The following is a 14,473-nucleotide window of genomic DNA, read 5'->3' on the forward strand; positions in this document are numbered from 1 at the left end:
TACTGTACTCTCCCAAGTGCTTGTGCTTAGTACAGTACTCTGCACACAATAAGCACTCAAAACCACCGTTATTGGCGATTATGATGAAGTAAGTATATGAAGCATATTTCCTGTTATAGTACACTCCAAATGCCTCACTTAGCACACCTACGGGTCTTGATAGCTAATTCTGTCCCACTTATTTGTATTTCATCACGAAGGCCCTGTTGAACAAAGTGCTCATCCACTTATTTGTTCATGTTGTCTTCTTTTGAAGAATCTAAACCTCCATAAAATAAAGACTGTTGTCCACTCAATATGTTTGGTATAATGCACAGTTCAGTGTTATGTGCATGGAGGGGCTTAAACATATCACTTGATGCTATGATATCTGATTCGATGGTATTAATTCAGGGAGCTCTGATAACTTTAAAAAACAGATCACCCACCTTCACAATGACTAGTGAGGGATGAGGCTAGTGATGAGAATTCTTGGCTCCAACCACTTGGTCGATCAAGCAATCAATGGTATTTATTGAGGGGTCACTGCGTGCACAGCACTACACTAAGCACTTGGTAGAGTACATTACAATACAGTTGGTAAACATAATCTCATTCTAGCCACCATGAAAACTTCGCTTAGTCCATTTTTGGGTACCAGCGCTTTTTCCATACATGCAATCTTTAAATCCTGTAGGTTCTACCTTCACAGCACTGTTAAAATCCAACCTTTCTTCTCCATCTGAACTGCCACCACACTGATCCAAGCACTTATCCTATCCCTCCTTGATTACTGCATGCAATTGCAATTTTACATCTTCTCAGGGTAGCCTCTGAGGTTCTGTCTGACCCAAGCAAACGAATAAAAGATATTTGCCGAGTGCTTACTGTGAGCAGTGCACTGTACTAAATGCTTGGGAGAGGCAAATACAACAGAGGTGGTGGATCTGTTCCCAGCCCACAAGGAGGTTATAGTCTAGAATCCTTCCATGGTTTCAAGCTAAAAGTACCCAGGTTCAAACTCAACACATTACATGGGGTGGATGGATACCCTACAGGTAGACTATGTTTTCTGGTGTTAAACGGTCCCTCGGGTTGATGTTTCTTGATGGCACTTTCTTAGGACAATTGGGGGTGTGGTGTAGGGACGGAAAGAAGGATTACAACCTGATATAGTTGGCTACGTAGTGCCTCTACCACGCTTACCCTCACCTCACAGAACCTGGATGTTCTCGTTATAGCTCAAACACTCTAACAGACTCGTCTTTTGCAAGCTGCCTTTCTCCCAGATCAGGCTCCAGGAAGGTGATCGTTAAAAAGACAAACTCCAGAGAGTGATAGGCCAGAACAAACTCTTGGTTAGCAGGAGTGCTTCGTGATACTGAACACTGCACTTTCACATACAGAAATCCTGAAGCAAGAGTGAGAGTTTTAAAAAGACTCTGTTAAAAGGGATCTCCTTCATTTAAAAGGGTGAAACCTGCCAGAGAAAAATTCTTCCTGAAGAACATTGAAAGAAGAAGCACTTTGTGCACAAAGCTAGTTTCTGTGCCCTGGCTTTTCCCCAAGGCTGTGGCTTTTGTATGAGCAGAGAGCATTTCCCACAGTGGGAAGTGAGCAAGATTTAAAAACAAAGAATACCAAAGGACTATGTCTGCTACACAGATGCCTGGTCTCTCAGGTAAACTATTCATTCATTCATTAGTATTTATTGAGCGCTTACTATGTGCAGAGCACTGTACTAAGCGCTTGGAATGTACAAATCGGTAACAGAGACAGTCCCTGCCCTTTGACGGGCTTACAGTCTAATCGGGGGAGACAGACTAGAACAGTAGCAATAAATAAACTCAAGGGGGTGAACATCTCATTAAAACTACCAGTCTAGAGGACACCTAACCCATTGGTCGGCTTGTCGAGAGAGTTGTGACTGTTCGGGCAATCAGGATTCAGGATGCCAATCACATTACCTCCTTAGCCACTACTTTCTTGTTGCCTGCCAAGCCTATCTGCCCTGACTTGGGGGCCCTTCACCACCTTCCTCATTGGAAGCAGCATGAGTGCCACTGGTGTGCACAGCAAAGCAATTTAATGAGATTAAATCAAGTGTCTGGGTGCAGAGTCCTGTAACAGACATCAAGTAACCAGTAAAAGATAGAGCAAGGCTTGGTGGATAGACTACAGGCCTGAGTGTCTGAAGGACCTGGATTCTAATCCCAGCTCCACCTGCTGTGGAGCTGTGTGCTGTCTGCTGTGTGATTTTGGGCAAGTCATTTTACTTCTCTGTGCCTCAGTTCCCTCAACTGTAAAATGGGGATTAAGACTGTGAACCCGACATGAGACAGGGATTTGTCCAACTCAATTACCCTGTATGTACCCCAGGACTCAGTACAGTGTTTGCACATAGTAAGCACTTAACAAATACCACAATTATTAGAAGATAGGGTTTGAACCACAGTGGTGAATATAAGGGTGAAGAGAAAGAGGAGGATCCATGAGGGAGGGAGAACCAACAGCTAAGACAGAATGAAGGTGGGAGGTAAAACAGAAGTCAAAGATGATACCAAGATCGTAAAGTTTTGCCATTTGGAGGGTGGGGGTGCTGTTGACCATGATGGGCAGGATAGGAGGAGGAAGAGGAGAAGGTTTTAGAGAGAAGAAGAGGAGCCCAGGTTTTAAGATACTGAGTTACAAGTGCTTGCAGTTCCTCCATAGGGAGATGTCCTGGAGGCAGGAGGAGACAGACTGTAAAATTAGAAGACGTCAGTACAGGGATGGTAGCTGTAATCACATGAGTGAATGAGCTTCACAAGAAAATGTGTGTAGGGTCCAAAACAGACCCTAGTGAGACAACCACAGTTAAAGTTGATGGGAAGATGAAGAGCCAGTAAAGGACACTGAGAGGAGCAGGAAGAGAAAAGAGTACTAGGAAAGTGCTGTGTCAGAAAAGACAAGGCTGGAGAGTTTCTAGATGTGATGAACACTAGCAAAGGCAACCAAGAGACTGAGAAGAACTTGAACAAAATAGAGCCCATTGTATTTAGTAACAGGGCAGTCTCATAAACCATTAATAATAATAATAATGATAATGTTGGAAAGCACTTACTATGTGCAGAGCACTGTTCTAAGTACTGGGGTAGATACAGTGTAATCAGATTGTCCCACGTCAGGCTCACAGTCTTAATCCCCATTTTACAGATGAGGTAACTGAGGCACAGGGAAGTTAAATGACTTGCCCACAGTCACACAGCTGACAAGTGGCCTCTGACTCCCAAGCCCGTGCTCTTTCCACTGAGCCACACTGCTTCTCTACTTCACACTCAACATTGCACTCTCCCTCCTAGGTTTATACCACAGAGTGATCACCATTATGCTAATATTTTGAATTTATTAATGGTGAGAAAGAAACATTCAGGGGCCCATTGATTTGCCCGAAGAAGTATTCAGCTAGGATACCAGGACGGGGAAAATAATTTCTCATCAATGCAATGTTGAAATATGATGCCTGTAGCTCACACTAGCCTCTCGGATACCAATCTGAAAAACTTCCTTATGGTCACTGTGCACCCACTCTGACTTGAACTGTCAAAAAGCCAGCCAGGGACACGACTACCCTTGGGAAGCCAGTTCTAGAGCTCTGAAGCCAAGATCCACGTGGACCAAGTTTTGCCTCCAAGAAAGAATCTTTCCAGTTAAGCTGGCACCCAGCCTGGTCAAACATCCAAGGTCTTCCTGCAGCTCTGGATTTGGAGGTGTTATTCCCAGTGTTATTTTGTATCCCCTCAGCTCTTAGCAAGGTGCTTTGTAGAGACTAAGCACGTAACAAATGCCAGAGTTTTTACTATTATTACTTTGGAACAAGTCATGTAACTTACCTCAGTTTCCTTAGCTATAAATTGGGGATTCAATATCTGATCTCCCTCCTAGTTAGATTGTGAGCCTCATGTGGGACAGGGATTGGGTCCAACCTGATAAACCTGTACCCTAGTGCTTAGAAATGTGCTTGACACATAATAAGCACTTAACAAATGCTATTTAAAAAAGAACTTTACAGTCTACAGGAGGAGGTTACTTGGGGATAAGTGGCAGAGTGCTAGAGACAATAAGAGAAAAGTGAGGGAAGAGGGAGAGAGGGGAGAGACAATAGGGTAACGTGACTGACACCTCAGGGCCCTCTGATGACTATGAGCACTTTTTCATGGAGATATCAAGTAGTGATTGAAACGAATGAAGCTCAGTTCTGAAATGAAATTTTAGGGAGGCAGCTCTCTCAGAGGGTTAACATTACAATGAAGGAACTGTGAATTACTGATTTGGCCATTAACCCAAATCTAGTTGGGCAAGAATCGGGGCCTTCTCTGCCCAAGGCTGCTGTGAGTGATAATAAAAGTGATTCTCAAGAAGCTGGAAGAAACAGACCGTAACAATTACATTAACTTTGATGACTCTTCTAACCAATCAACCCTGCAAGACAGGTTAGCAGGCACTGGGAATAATTCATGATGTTCCCTGAGGTCTTAAGCAGAAACTAAGTATCAAAACAACAGAGTTGTGTGCTCATGTTTTTGCACCTATCACTGTGATTGGCAGTGAATTAAATAAGTTAAATCATCCTGTCTAAAAATTTCTTCCCTTAACTTGCCTGAATCTTCAGAGGTAAGAAGAATGGAGATAGATTGTTTTCAATGAAGTTCTGACTTTTTATTGATTTAAGGAAAGGGTCTATGGAAGCACTGAGAGTTCTAATCAATTGTCTCATGATCTCATGGTGAAACCAACATCCAGTTACTACACAGTGCAATCCTACTGTAGACACACCATCTATTTGGCATCCTTAGCCTCACAAAGAGATACATGCCTAAAACAATGCACTGAGAGAAATAAACAATGTTCTGATAGACCAATTTAACTCAAATGGGTCAATAAAAGAAAAAATATTCAAAACTGCAGCATGGATCTGGACTCAACTTGGGCTTTCTTACTTTTACAGATCACAAGACCACATTTTATATTTGTTACTGTGATTGTTATATTTGTTAAACATTTATTAATAACTGTGGTACTAAGCACTGTTCTAAGCACTAAGGTAGATACAAGATACTTAGGTTAGACACAGTACTTCTCCCACATAGGGCTCACAATCTAAGTAGGAGTAGAATTTAATCCTCATTTTACAAATGAGGAAACTGAGTCACAGAGAAGTTAAGTGACTGGCCCAAGGTAACACAGCAGACGAGTTGACTTCTCTGTGCCTCTGTTACCTTATCCATAACAAGGATCGAGACTGTGAGCCCCATGTGGGACATGAACAGTACCCAACCTGATTAGTTTGTATCCTACCTTAGAACTTAGTACAGTGCCTGGTACATGATAAGTGCTTAACAAATACCATTAAACAAAAGAAAAGAGAGAGTATAAGAACCAGGATTAGAACCCATGTCCTCCAATTATCAGGCCTGTGCCCTTTCCACTAGGCCATGCTGTTTCCCACATTTCTGCTCTGGCATGAACATTACCCATGAGTTCAGTCACAGCCTCATGGTTGAAAACAACAAACACCTATGGAAATGCCTGTAGGAATTTACTACTTGTCCTTCGGAGCTACCCACAGAGAAAGATCACTAAGCCAATATGCCTAATGGCCAGAGAAGTGGCATTTTGACTCTGCTAATTAAAACTTTACATAGAAAATACATACACGTACATATACATACATAAATACATACATGTGGGCTGGACTGGAGGAGATCAAAAGTCACCCCAAGAGTTACATGTCAGAGTTGCCCTTTCACCACTGTCAATAGTGTTTCCAGTAACAGAATCATTGGGAGTTGGCCACAAACCTGTTCAGTTGAATGAACGACATAAAGGCCAATTCTTCCGGGCTTAATGCTTATGAACACCAGGAAGAAAGATTATGAAGATAAAGTAACATTTGGGTGCCTATTACCGCCAAATTTGGCTGAACTTGAATGGCTCTCAGCACTGCCAGTCCACAGGGAAGAATAACTAAACAAATAAGCATAACAAAGACACTTTTCTCAAAGTACACCACCATAGTACAACAGAAGGTAGAGCCCCCACTTTGGTAAAAGAGAAAGGCTGAACGGCCTGAAAAAGTCTCTGGCAAATTTTAATCTTTGAGATTCTAATTTTCTCCAGGTTTGATGCACCAGAATATAAAAGGAGGGGCCATGAAAATAAAATGCTTTACTGATTGATCAAGCAGCTGGGAGGTCTCTGTTAGTCTCAGGTGACAAATGTTCTTTAGTGAGAAAAGAGGCACAAAGGTGCAACTTGTTAATGTCTTTCCTTGACTGGAGGTGTGACTCAGAAATCGGCACTGCTACATTTGCTTTCACTTACCGATGTTGGTAGAAGTTCTTGTGTTACACAGTTGCAATAGCAAAGACCAGAAATGACAGTGAGAGAATAATAAGGTGATCAAAAAGGAAGAGAAGCCAGACAAGAAGCTAAAATAATGCAAAGATTTTTCTTCTGCAAACTTAACAATTGCTTGGAAAAATAATATCACCCCATTTTAGCTTCTTACTGAATAGGGTTCCAGCTGAAGGAGTCCTGTCCAGTCTTGGGAAAGTCAATGAGCCAGATTGGTACCCTATTTCACCAGTGGGTCATGATGAAAGTCTGAACTGAAAATGGCCAGAATCTTACTTGGAGAAGCAGCGTGGCTCAGTGGAAAGAGCCCAGGCTTGGGAATCAGAGGTCATGGGTTCGAATCCCAGCTCTGCCACTTGTCAGCTGTGTGACTGTGGGCAAATAACTTCTCTGGGCCTCAGTTACCTCATCTGTAAAATGGGGATTAAGACTGTGAGCTTCACATGGGACAGCCTGATTACCCTGTTTCTACCCCAGCGCTTAGAACAGTGCTCTGCACATAGTAAGTGCTTAACAAATACCTACATTATTACTGTTATTGTTACTTCTGGTGTGCTGGTAAGGTTACCTCTTTACAGCTCACTGTGGGCAGAGAATGTGTTTATTGTTATATTGTACTCTCTCAAGCTCTGAATACAGTAAGCGCTCAGTAAATACAACTGATGGACTGAAAGCTTGTTGTGGGCAGGAAAAGTGCCTGTTGTATTGTTGTGTTTTACTCTTCTTAGTAGTTAGTACAGTGCTCTGCACTGTAAACACTTAATAAATGTGACTGACTGACTGACCCTGGGGATTGTAAACTCCTTGTGGGCAGGAAATATGTCTCCCAACTCTGTTATACTGTACTCTCCCAAACGCTTAGTACAGTTTTCTCCACATAGGTAATGCCCAATAAATATGACTGATTAACTGGGATGGTGTTGCTTACTGGGCTGAGGTGGGTTTTGAGGGGCAAGGGTCAGTGATTGGCTGGATACAGAGAGGGGCTTGTATCCTGGATTTCTTATCCACGTAAACCCCTGCAAGATAGGTGACTACGATAGGTGCCCTATATGCCTATTCTTCAACATTTGATGATGGAAGAATCTGAGACGTAGAATATGGGAACTCTTTGTGTCTCTGTTTCCTCACCTGTAAAATGGGGATTTACTAACTGCTCTCCCTCTTACTTAGACTGTGAGGCCCACGTGGAACAGTGACTAACCTGATTATCTTGGATATACCCCAGTGATTAATACAGTGCTTGGCACAGAGTAAGTGCTTAAAGATTGTAAGCTTGTTACAGGCAGGGAATGTGCCTACCAATTCTGTTTTGTTGTACTCTCCCAACCGCTTAGTATAGTGCTCTACACATAGTAAGTGTTCAATAAATACCACTGGTTATTAAATATCACTATTATAATTACTCTCATCACTGGCAGGAAAAGGAAAACAAAATACAATTTTGAGTAAAACTTGTTTTTCCTTCATTACATTTTGAAAATGGATTTATTTTTAATGAATTTACCAAGTACTTTTAATTTCACAGCATGGAGCACCTTCCAAAGACAAAATTAGAAGGCAATTCAGCCCATCAGAACACTCAACTGGCTGAGCAACCAGAAGAGCTTTCAAATTCCACACTCATAGCCCGACTCCTGCTGTGGGGGTATCCGCTCTCAGAGTGCCCTATTTTGAGGTTAACTTGTGGGAAAGAAAACATTCCTAATTTCATTGCACTTCAGTTCTTTCATATGACAGGTTTTTGCTAAATAAACATTGCACAGAAAGTCTTTTTGTTTGCCTTCCACATGCGTCATCAGTAGTTTGCCAGTGACTCTTGCCAATGACTTGTCCCTATCTGTTGCCGACTTCTTCATTCCAAGCGCTTAGTACAGTGCTCTGCACATAGTAAGCGCTCAATGAATACTATTGAATGAATGAATAAATGAATGAACCCTGACTTTGGGCTCCTTTCCTTGGCAAGCTTAGCTGGGTGGAGAAGAATGGAATGGAAAGGGAACAGAGAGGTGAGATGCTCTTAGGCTTTCAGACACTCATCCTCTCTTGTTTACAGCTTCCAGAATGCCTGAGTTGACACTATGATAATAATTGTGGTGTTTGTTAAGTGCTTCCTTTATGTCAAGCACCATACTAAGCACTGGGGTATATAGAAGATATTCAATTTGGACACAGAACCTGTCCCTCACCGGGCTCACACTATGACCATCTAGATCAAGGGCTTGGCAATCAGTGGCTTTTAAGCCACAACTGGCTCTTCTCTGTACCAAAAGTGGCTTCTTGAGCACAGGCTGCTATGGACTCAGGAAATGACATTAGCTTCACCCACACAGCTTTTGGGGCAGGTAATAACTGGCCTGCCCTGTCCCTTTAAGCAGGAAGGGGCAGAAGGGGAGTCGAGATTGTAGGTTCCCTCCTTCTCCTCCTCCTGCATTAGGTGGTCCCATCTGGCCTAGGGCCTGGGGGATTCTCATCTTTCTCCAGAAGGCACGGCAGATTTCACCCCTTCCATCCAAAAGCCTTTTAAGTATCAGCTGAGGCAGAGACGGGCCAGCCCATCTAGATAGGGAAGGGGACCACTCACCCCAAGAGGTGCTGGGGGCAAGAGCAGCTCTGGTGTTGGGTACTGTATGCATTGATTAACAGGAGGGCTGTACTTGGGCCAGGAAAGGCCTGGGAAGAGGGTGAATTCAGTCCTCACGTATCATGGTTTCCATGGGTCCACAAGAAGAAGCTTCACCCTCCCTCTCTTGTCTGGTCTGGGACAACTAGGTGGTGAGGAGAGGGTGTGTGATTCAGCGACCACAGCGATTAGCAACTTGGGCACCCGTCTCCAAAATAAAAGAAGCAGGAATAAGTTTGTCTTCTCGTTTGTTCGTTCTTTCTCTCATTTCAAAATTATACCTCTAATTGAAGTAAACTATTTTATAATGTAGTATTTAAGTTGTTTTGACTTATTATGCCAACTGCTCAATGACCTCATTTTGTCTGGTTATTCTGCACAAAAAAAGGTGCTTAGAGAGAACTGGAGGAATCCTCAGCATTTTATTTATCTATTATTCATGGTATTTATTAAGTGATTACTTTGTGCCAGCCATTGTTTTAAGCACTAGGATATATATAAGATAATTGGACGCAGTCCGTGTTCCACATGGGGTTCATAGGATTAATCCCCATTTTACAGATGAGGTAACTGAGTGGCAGAGAAGTGAAGTGACTTACCCAAAGTCACTCAGCAGACAAATAGCGGAGCTGGGATTAGAATGCTGGTCCTTCTGGCTCCCAGACCTGTTCTCTATCCACTAGGCCACACTGTTTCCCACACTTCCAGGGTGACCTAGGTGATCAGAATATCAACTCCTTGATCTGGCCTCACTGGAAAGGCTTTTTTTCAAAATATCTGGCCCCTTCAAAATGAGGACGCTGGTGCAGCTGAACTGGCTAATCAGCAAAGTTTTGCTTATCCTGGCAATAGAGAGACAAGTACAGAGTAGGGAAATAACGCAAACTACCAACATCTGCAGTTTCCAAACTGAGCAACCTGAGCTTTAGCGGTCAGTTGGGGCTTACCGCGTGAGATCTCGGCCAACAGTATGCTAAGCTACCAACTTTATCCCTTTCCAAGGGGCCGATGAAATTTACATTTTGCAGATCTTCTCTTGTGCTCTTTTGACATGTGGAAATCACGTCTATCTATCAGCTTGAGCCCAAGCTGATTATCAAAAACAGAGTATGGTCAGGGAAATCAAAGAGAAAGCAAAAGAAAAAGTTAGCTGCTGGTTTCAATCTTGTTAAATGCTTTATTGTCTGCCACCCAAAGGGGAGAAACATGATCCTAATCCTGGCATGTCTGCGAGACTCCAGAGGCTCAGGCATTTGCTGCAAAGTCTGACAAACCACATGCTGAAGGAAATATGATGAAATCTCCAAATGACACGATGGGAAACATCAGGCATGTGGGGCCACGTCAGCCTGGCCCAATTGCCTGCATAAAGCCATCCTCTTGGCACCTCAATTTTAGAACCAATTCCCAGAGCAATTCCTTGGTAATCCCGTCGAAACGATCTTGAGCTCTCAGTTCAATTGCCATTCTTTGTGTTCAGATTTCATTTGGCCAACACAGGCAGGAATGGGGTTTGTTCACATGTGGTAAGGGCTTTTGTGTCTGGCTACAATCCAAAACTGTTAGGGGCCTCCCTCGTCCCCTCACCATCTTTAAAGCCCTACTGAAATCATCTCCTCAGGGAAACCTTCCCTGACTAATCTCCCACCCCCCACCCATAAATTTAGTTCCACTCCCTAAACACTAAGGTACTCTCCCCACCCTCCCACCCCCACAGTACTTAAGTACATCTCCTTATACTCAGTTGTTTCCCTTACTTGTAATGTATTTTAATATCTTTCTCCCCCATTAGAGCACTATTCTAGACTCTTGAGAGCAGGGATTGTGTCTATCAACCGTATTGAAGCAGCAGGGCCTAGATGATAGATTACTTGCCTGGAAGTCAGAAGGACCTGAATTCTAATTCTGGCTCTGCCACTTTGCTGTGGGACCTTGGGCAAGTCATTTAATTTATCTGTAAAATGGGGATCAATACAGTGAGTTCCATGTGGGACAGGGACTGCATCCACTCTGATTAGTTTGTATCTACCCCAGTACTTAGAACAGAGCTTGACGCAGTAAGCGCTTAAACACTATCATAAATACCATCATAGTACAGTGCTCTGCACAAAGTGCTCAATAAATACCATTGATGGATGAATAAATGTACACAAAAAGGGTCCAGGATTCAAGTCTTAAACTTGAGATAATTTCTCAAAGAAACAATTTTCATATGCAGTTTACAAAGTGAACCTTTCTCAGCAGACCAAAATAGCAAAATAAAAGTTTGGCTTCCTGGTAGGATCTATTCATCAGGCATAATATGTCCTACATATAACTTGACATTCTGTTTAGTCTACTAGCCTAGTCCATGTCGTGGTGTTTTATATTTATTGAGTTCCCCCACTGTATTGGATATTCTGTATAGGACATTCTGTGCTCTAGTCCATACTTAACTCTACTGCCTGGATCATTTTTCTAAAAAAAAAAAAAGTTTAGTCCACATCTCCCCACTCCTGAAGAACCTGTAAGCCCGTCACTGGGCAGGGATTGTCTCTATCTGTTGCTGAATTGTATATTCCAAGCGCTTAGTACAGTGCTCTGCACATAGTAAGCACTCAATAAATACTACTGAATAAATGAACCTCCAGTGGTTGCCCATCCACCTCCAAAATCAAACTTCTTAGCATTGGCTTTAAAGTACTCGGCTTGCTTCCTTTTACTTTTCCTCACTGATTTATTACAGCCCAGCCTGCACACTTAGTTCCCCTAACGCCATCTTGCTCACTGTACTTCGATCTCACCATGGGCCCCTTTTCCACTTGCTCACTCTGGCCTGGAACTCCTTCCTCCTCCATATAGGCCAGACCACCACTCTTACCACTTTCAAAGCCTTATCAGGGTGTCAGGAGGCCTTCCTTGATTGAGTTCTCTCTTCTCTGGCTCCCTCCCCCTTATCTTTGCACCTGGATCTGTACCCTTTGGACACTTTGTATTCACTCCACCCTCAGCACTCATGTACATAGCTGTAATTTATTAATTCATGTGAATATCTGTCTCCCTCCCTTGACTGTAAGCTTATTTTGGGTGGCGAATGCTTCTATCAACTCAGTTGTACTGTACTCTCCCAAGCACTCGGTACAGTGCTCTGCACACAGTAAGCTCTCAATAAACACCATTGATTGACACCAAGAAAAATCAAATACGACACTTCTCCTAGCCTCCTGGAACATCTATTCAAATGGCAAAAATCACACATGGCACATACCTACAGAACAAATGATCCACAAAAGTCATCCAAATATGTTTCAATGGGTTTTCATATAAACATGTAGCTTTCCTTGTTTTTCATTTCTCATTTTATTTCCTGACATATCCAACATGGATCCCTTTGGGAAGAGTGATTGAACGAAGCCCTTCATCTCCTATGACTTCCCAAAACCTTTTCACTTAAAATACACAGTTCCAGGGAACAGTCCTTTAATCAACGAAAATCACTGTCAAATGCTCAGAATATGCTGCCATTAGTAATTAATGCTATTCATGAAAAATCATCTTACATACTAGTTCTGATGAAAAAGTGTTTGTTCCTTGGGGTAAGTGCAGACAAGACTTGGCTCAGGGAGTAGTTAACCAAAAAGGTTAAAGTTGAAGAAGAGAGCGGGGCCCAGAGACAGGCCACGTGACCAGATGACCCTCTGTAGGTGGGGTGGTCTTGAATGTGAGGGGTGCTGTTTTAATAATAATAAAAATATTAACTGTGGGATTTGTAAAGCGCTTACTTTGTGGCAAGTGCTGTTCTAAGTGTTGGAGACGATACAAGATATTCAGTTCAGACAGTCCCTGTCCCAAATGGGCTTCACATTGTAAGTCAGAGGGAGAATAGTCATTGAATTCCCATTTTACAGATGGGGTAACTGAGGCACAAAGAAGTTAATTGACTTCTGTCCAAGGTCACAGCAGACATGTGACAGAGCTGGGATTAGAACCCAGGTCCTCTCACTTCCAGGCTCATACTCTTTCCACTGGGCCACGCTGCTCCTATATTGAGCTCGGTGGTGGAAAGAACCTGGCAACTGTAAGGTGGCTGTGCAGAGGGAGTGGCAGTGGTAGGGAGATGGCTAAATGGAGGATGACTTTTTCTTCATCACTTCTCTCTTCCTCATTGCTTCCCCCCTAGAGCTTAGGCTCATTGTGGGCAGGGAATGTGTCTATTTGTTGTTATACTGTACTCTCCCAAGCACTTAGTACAGTGCTCTGCACACAGTAAATGCTCCGTAAATACTATTGACAGTGATATTGGAGCACCCACCGCCAGAACGGAAGGGATGGAGTTGTCTTTGCCCCCTATTTTATTCTATCTAGCCCTCTCCATATTCCTTCCACCTCCTCCCTCCAGTGTCTCCATTTGCCAGCTGTCTTTCCTGGCCAATCGGTCCTGTTCTCTGGAGACCTCACGACTTTCCCATTTTGAACTTGCAGAAATCTGGTCCCCTTTAGAGTGGATCTGAAAGCAGAGGTAGGTTGCAGTGGACTTCTCTGCTTCTGATTAGGGAAGATGAAGGCACACATCAATTTGTTACGGTTAAATCTGTTACTTCTCAACATTTCTTGGAAGGGGAGGCAAAAATATAAGATCATAAACAACCCCAATACTGGGTTTGGTGACTGGCCCAACCAGCCTTGTACTCTGGAGGAAGTGTGGGATGCTTGTCCTCTTTGGCATTCACTCTAATGTGCCAGGATATATAGAGGAGCAGCACGGTGTAGTGGAGAGAGCCAGGATATATAGAGGAGCAGCACGGTGTAGTGGAGAGAGCACAGGTCTGGGAATCACAAGGTCATGGGTTGTAATCCCGACTCCGCCAACTGTCTGCTGGGTGGCCTTGAGCAAACCATTTTGCTTCTCTGTGCCTCAGTTACCTCATCTTTGAAGAATGTGAACCCTGTGTGAGACATAGACTGTGTCCAATTGGATTTACTTGTATCCACCTCAGTGCTAAATACAGTACCTGGCACACAATAAGTGATTAAACACCAAAATGATGATGATGATTATTATTATCTAACATCTCTTTCATTTCCACACATCCCTCCTTCACAGCTAATCAATCTTTATGGACTGGTCATTCACAAATGGAGCCAAATTCTTTCTAATCAACCAATATTTTCAGCCTGCAAAACTTTATGGAGAAGCAGGGTGGCGCAGCGGGTAAAGCAAGGGCCTGGGAGTCAGCAAATCATGGGTTCTAATCCCAGATACGCCACTTGCCTGCTGTGTGACCTTGGGCGAGTCACTTCACTTCTCTGGGACTCAGTTTCCTCATCTCTAAAATGTGGTTTGAGACTGAGCCCCACATGGGACAGGGAATGTGTCCAATCCGATTTGCTTGTATCCACCTCAGCGATTAGTATGGTGCCTGGCAACATAGTAAGAGCTTAACAAATACCATAATTATTATATTACCACATTTTATAAGCTTAGTGCCTGCTGTG

The 14,473-nt window shown here is 43.1% G+C and overlaps 1 protein-coding gene across 1 annotated transcript in view; it reads right to left on the reverse strand.

The window, feature by feature from the left end:
* GALNT10 (polypeptide N-acetylgalactosaminyltransferase 10) overlaps window positions 1–14,473 on the reverse strand; it is a 157,752-nt gene that overhangs the window by 77,869 nt on the left and 65,410 nt on the right. The window lies entirely within an intron of this gene.

Source organism: Ornithorhynchus anatinus, chromosome X1, assembly GCF_004115215.2.
Source record: "Ornithorhynchus anatinus isolate Pmale09 chromosome X1, mOrnAna1.pri.v4, whole genome shotgun sequence".
In the NCBI taxonomy this organism is placed as follows: domain Eukaryota; kingdom Metazoa; phylum Chordata; class Mammalia; order Monotremata; family Ornithorhynchidae; genus Ornithorhynchus; species Ornithorhynchus anatinus.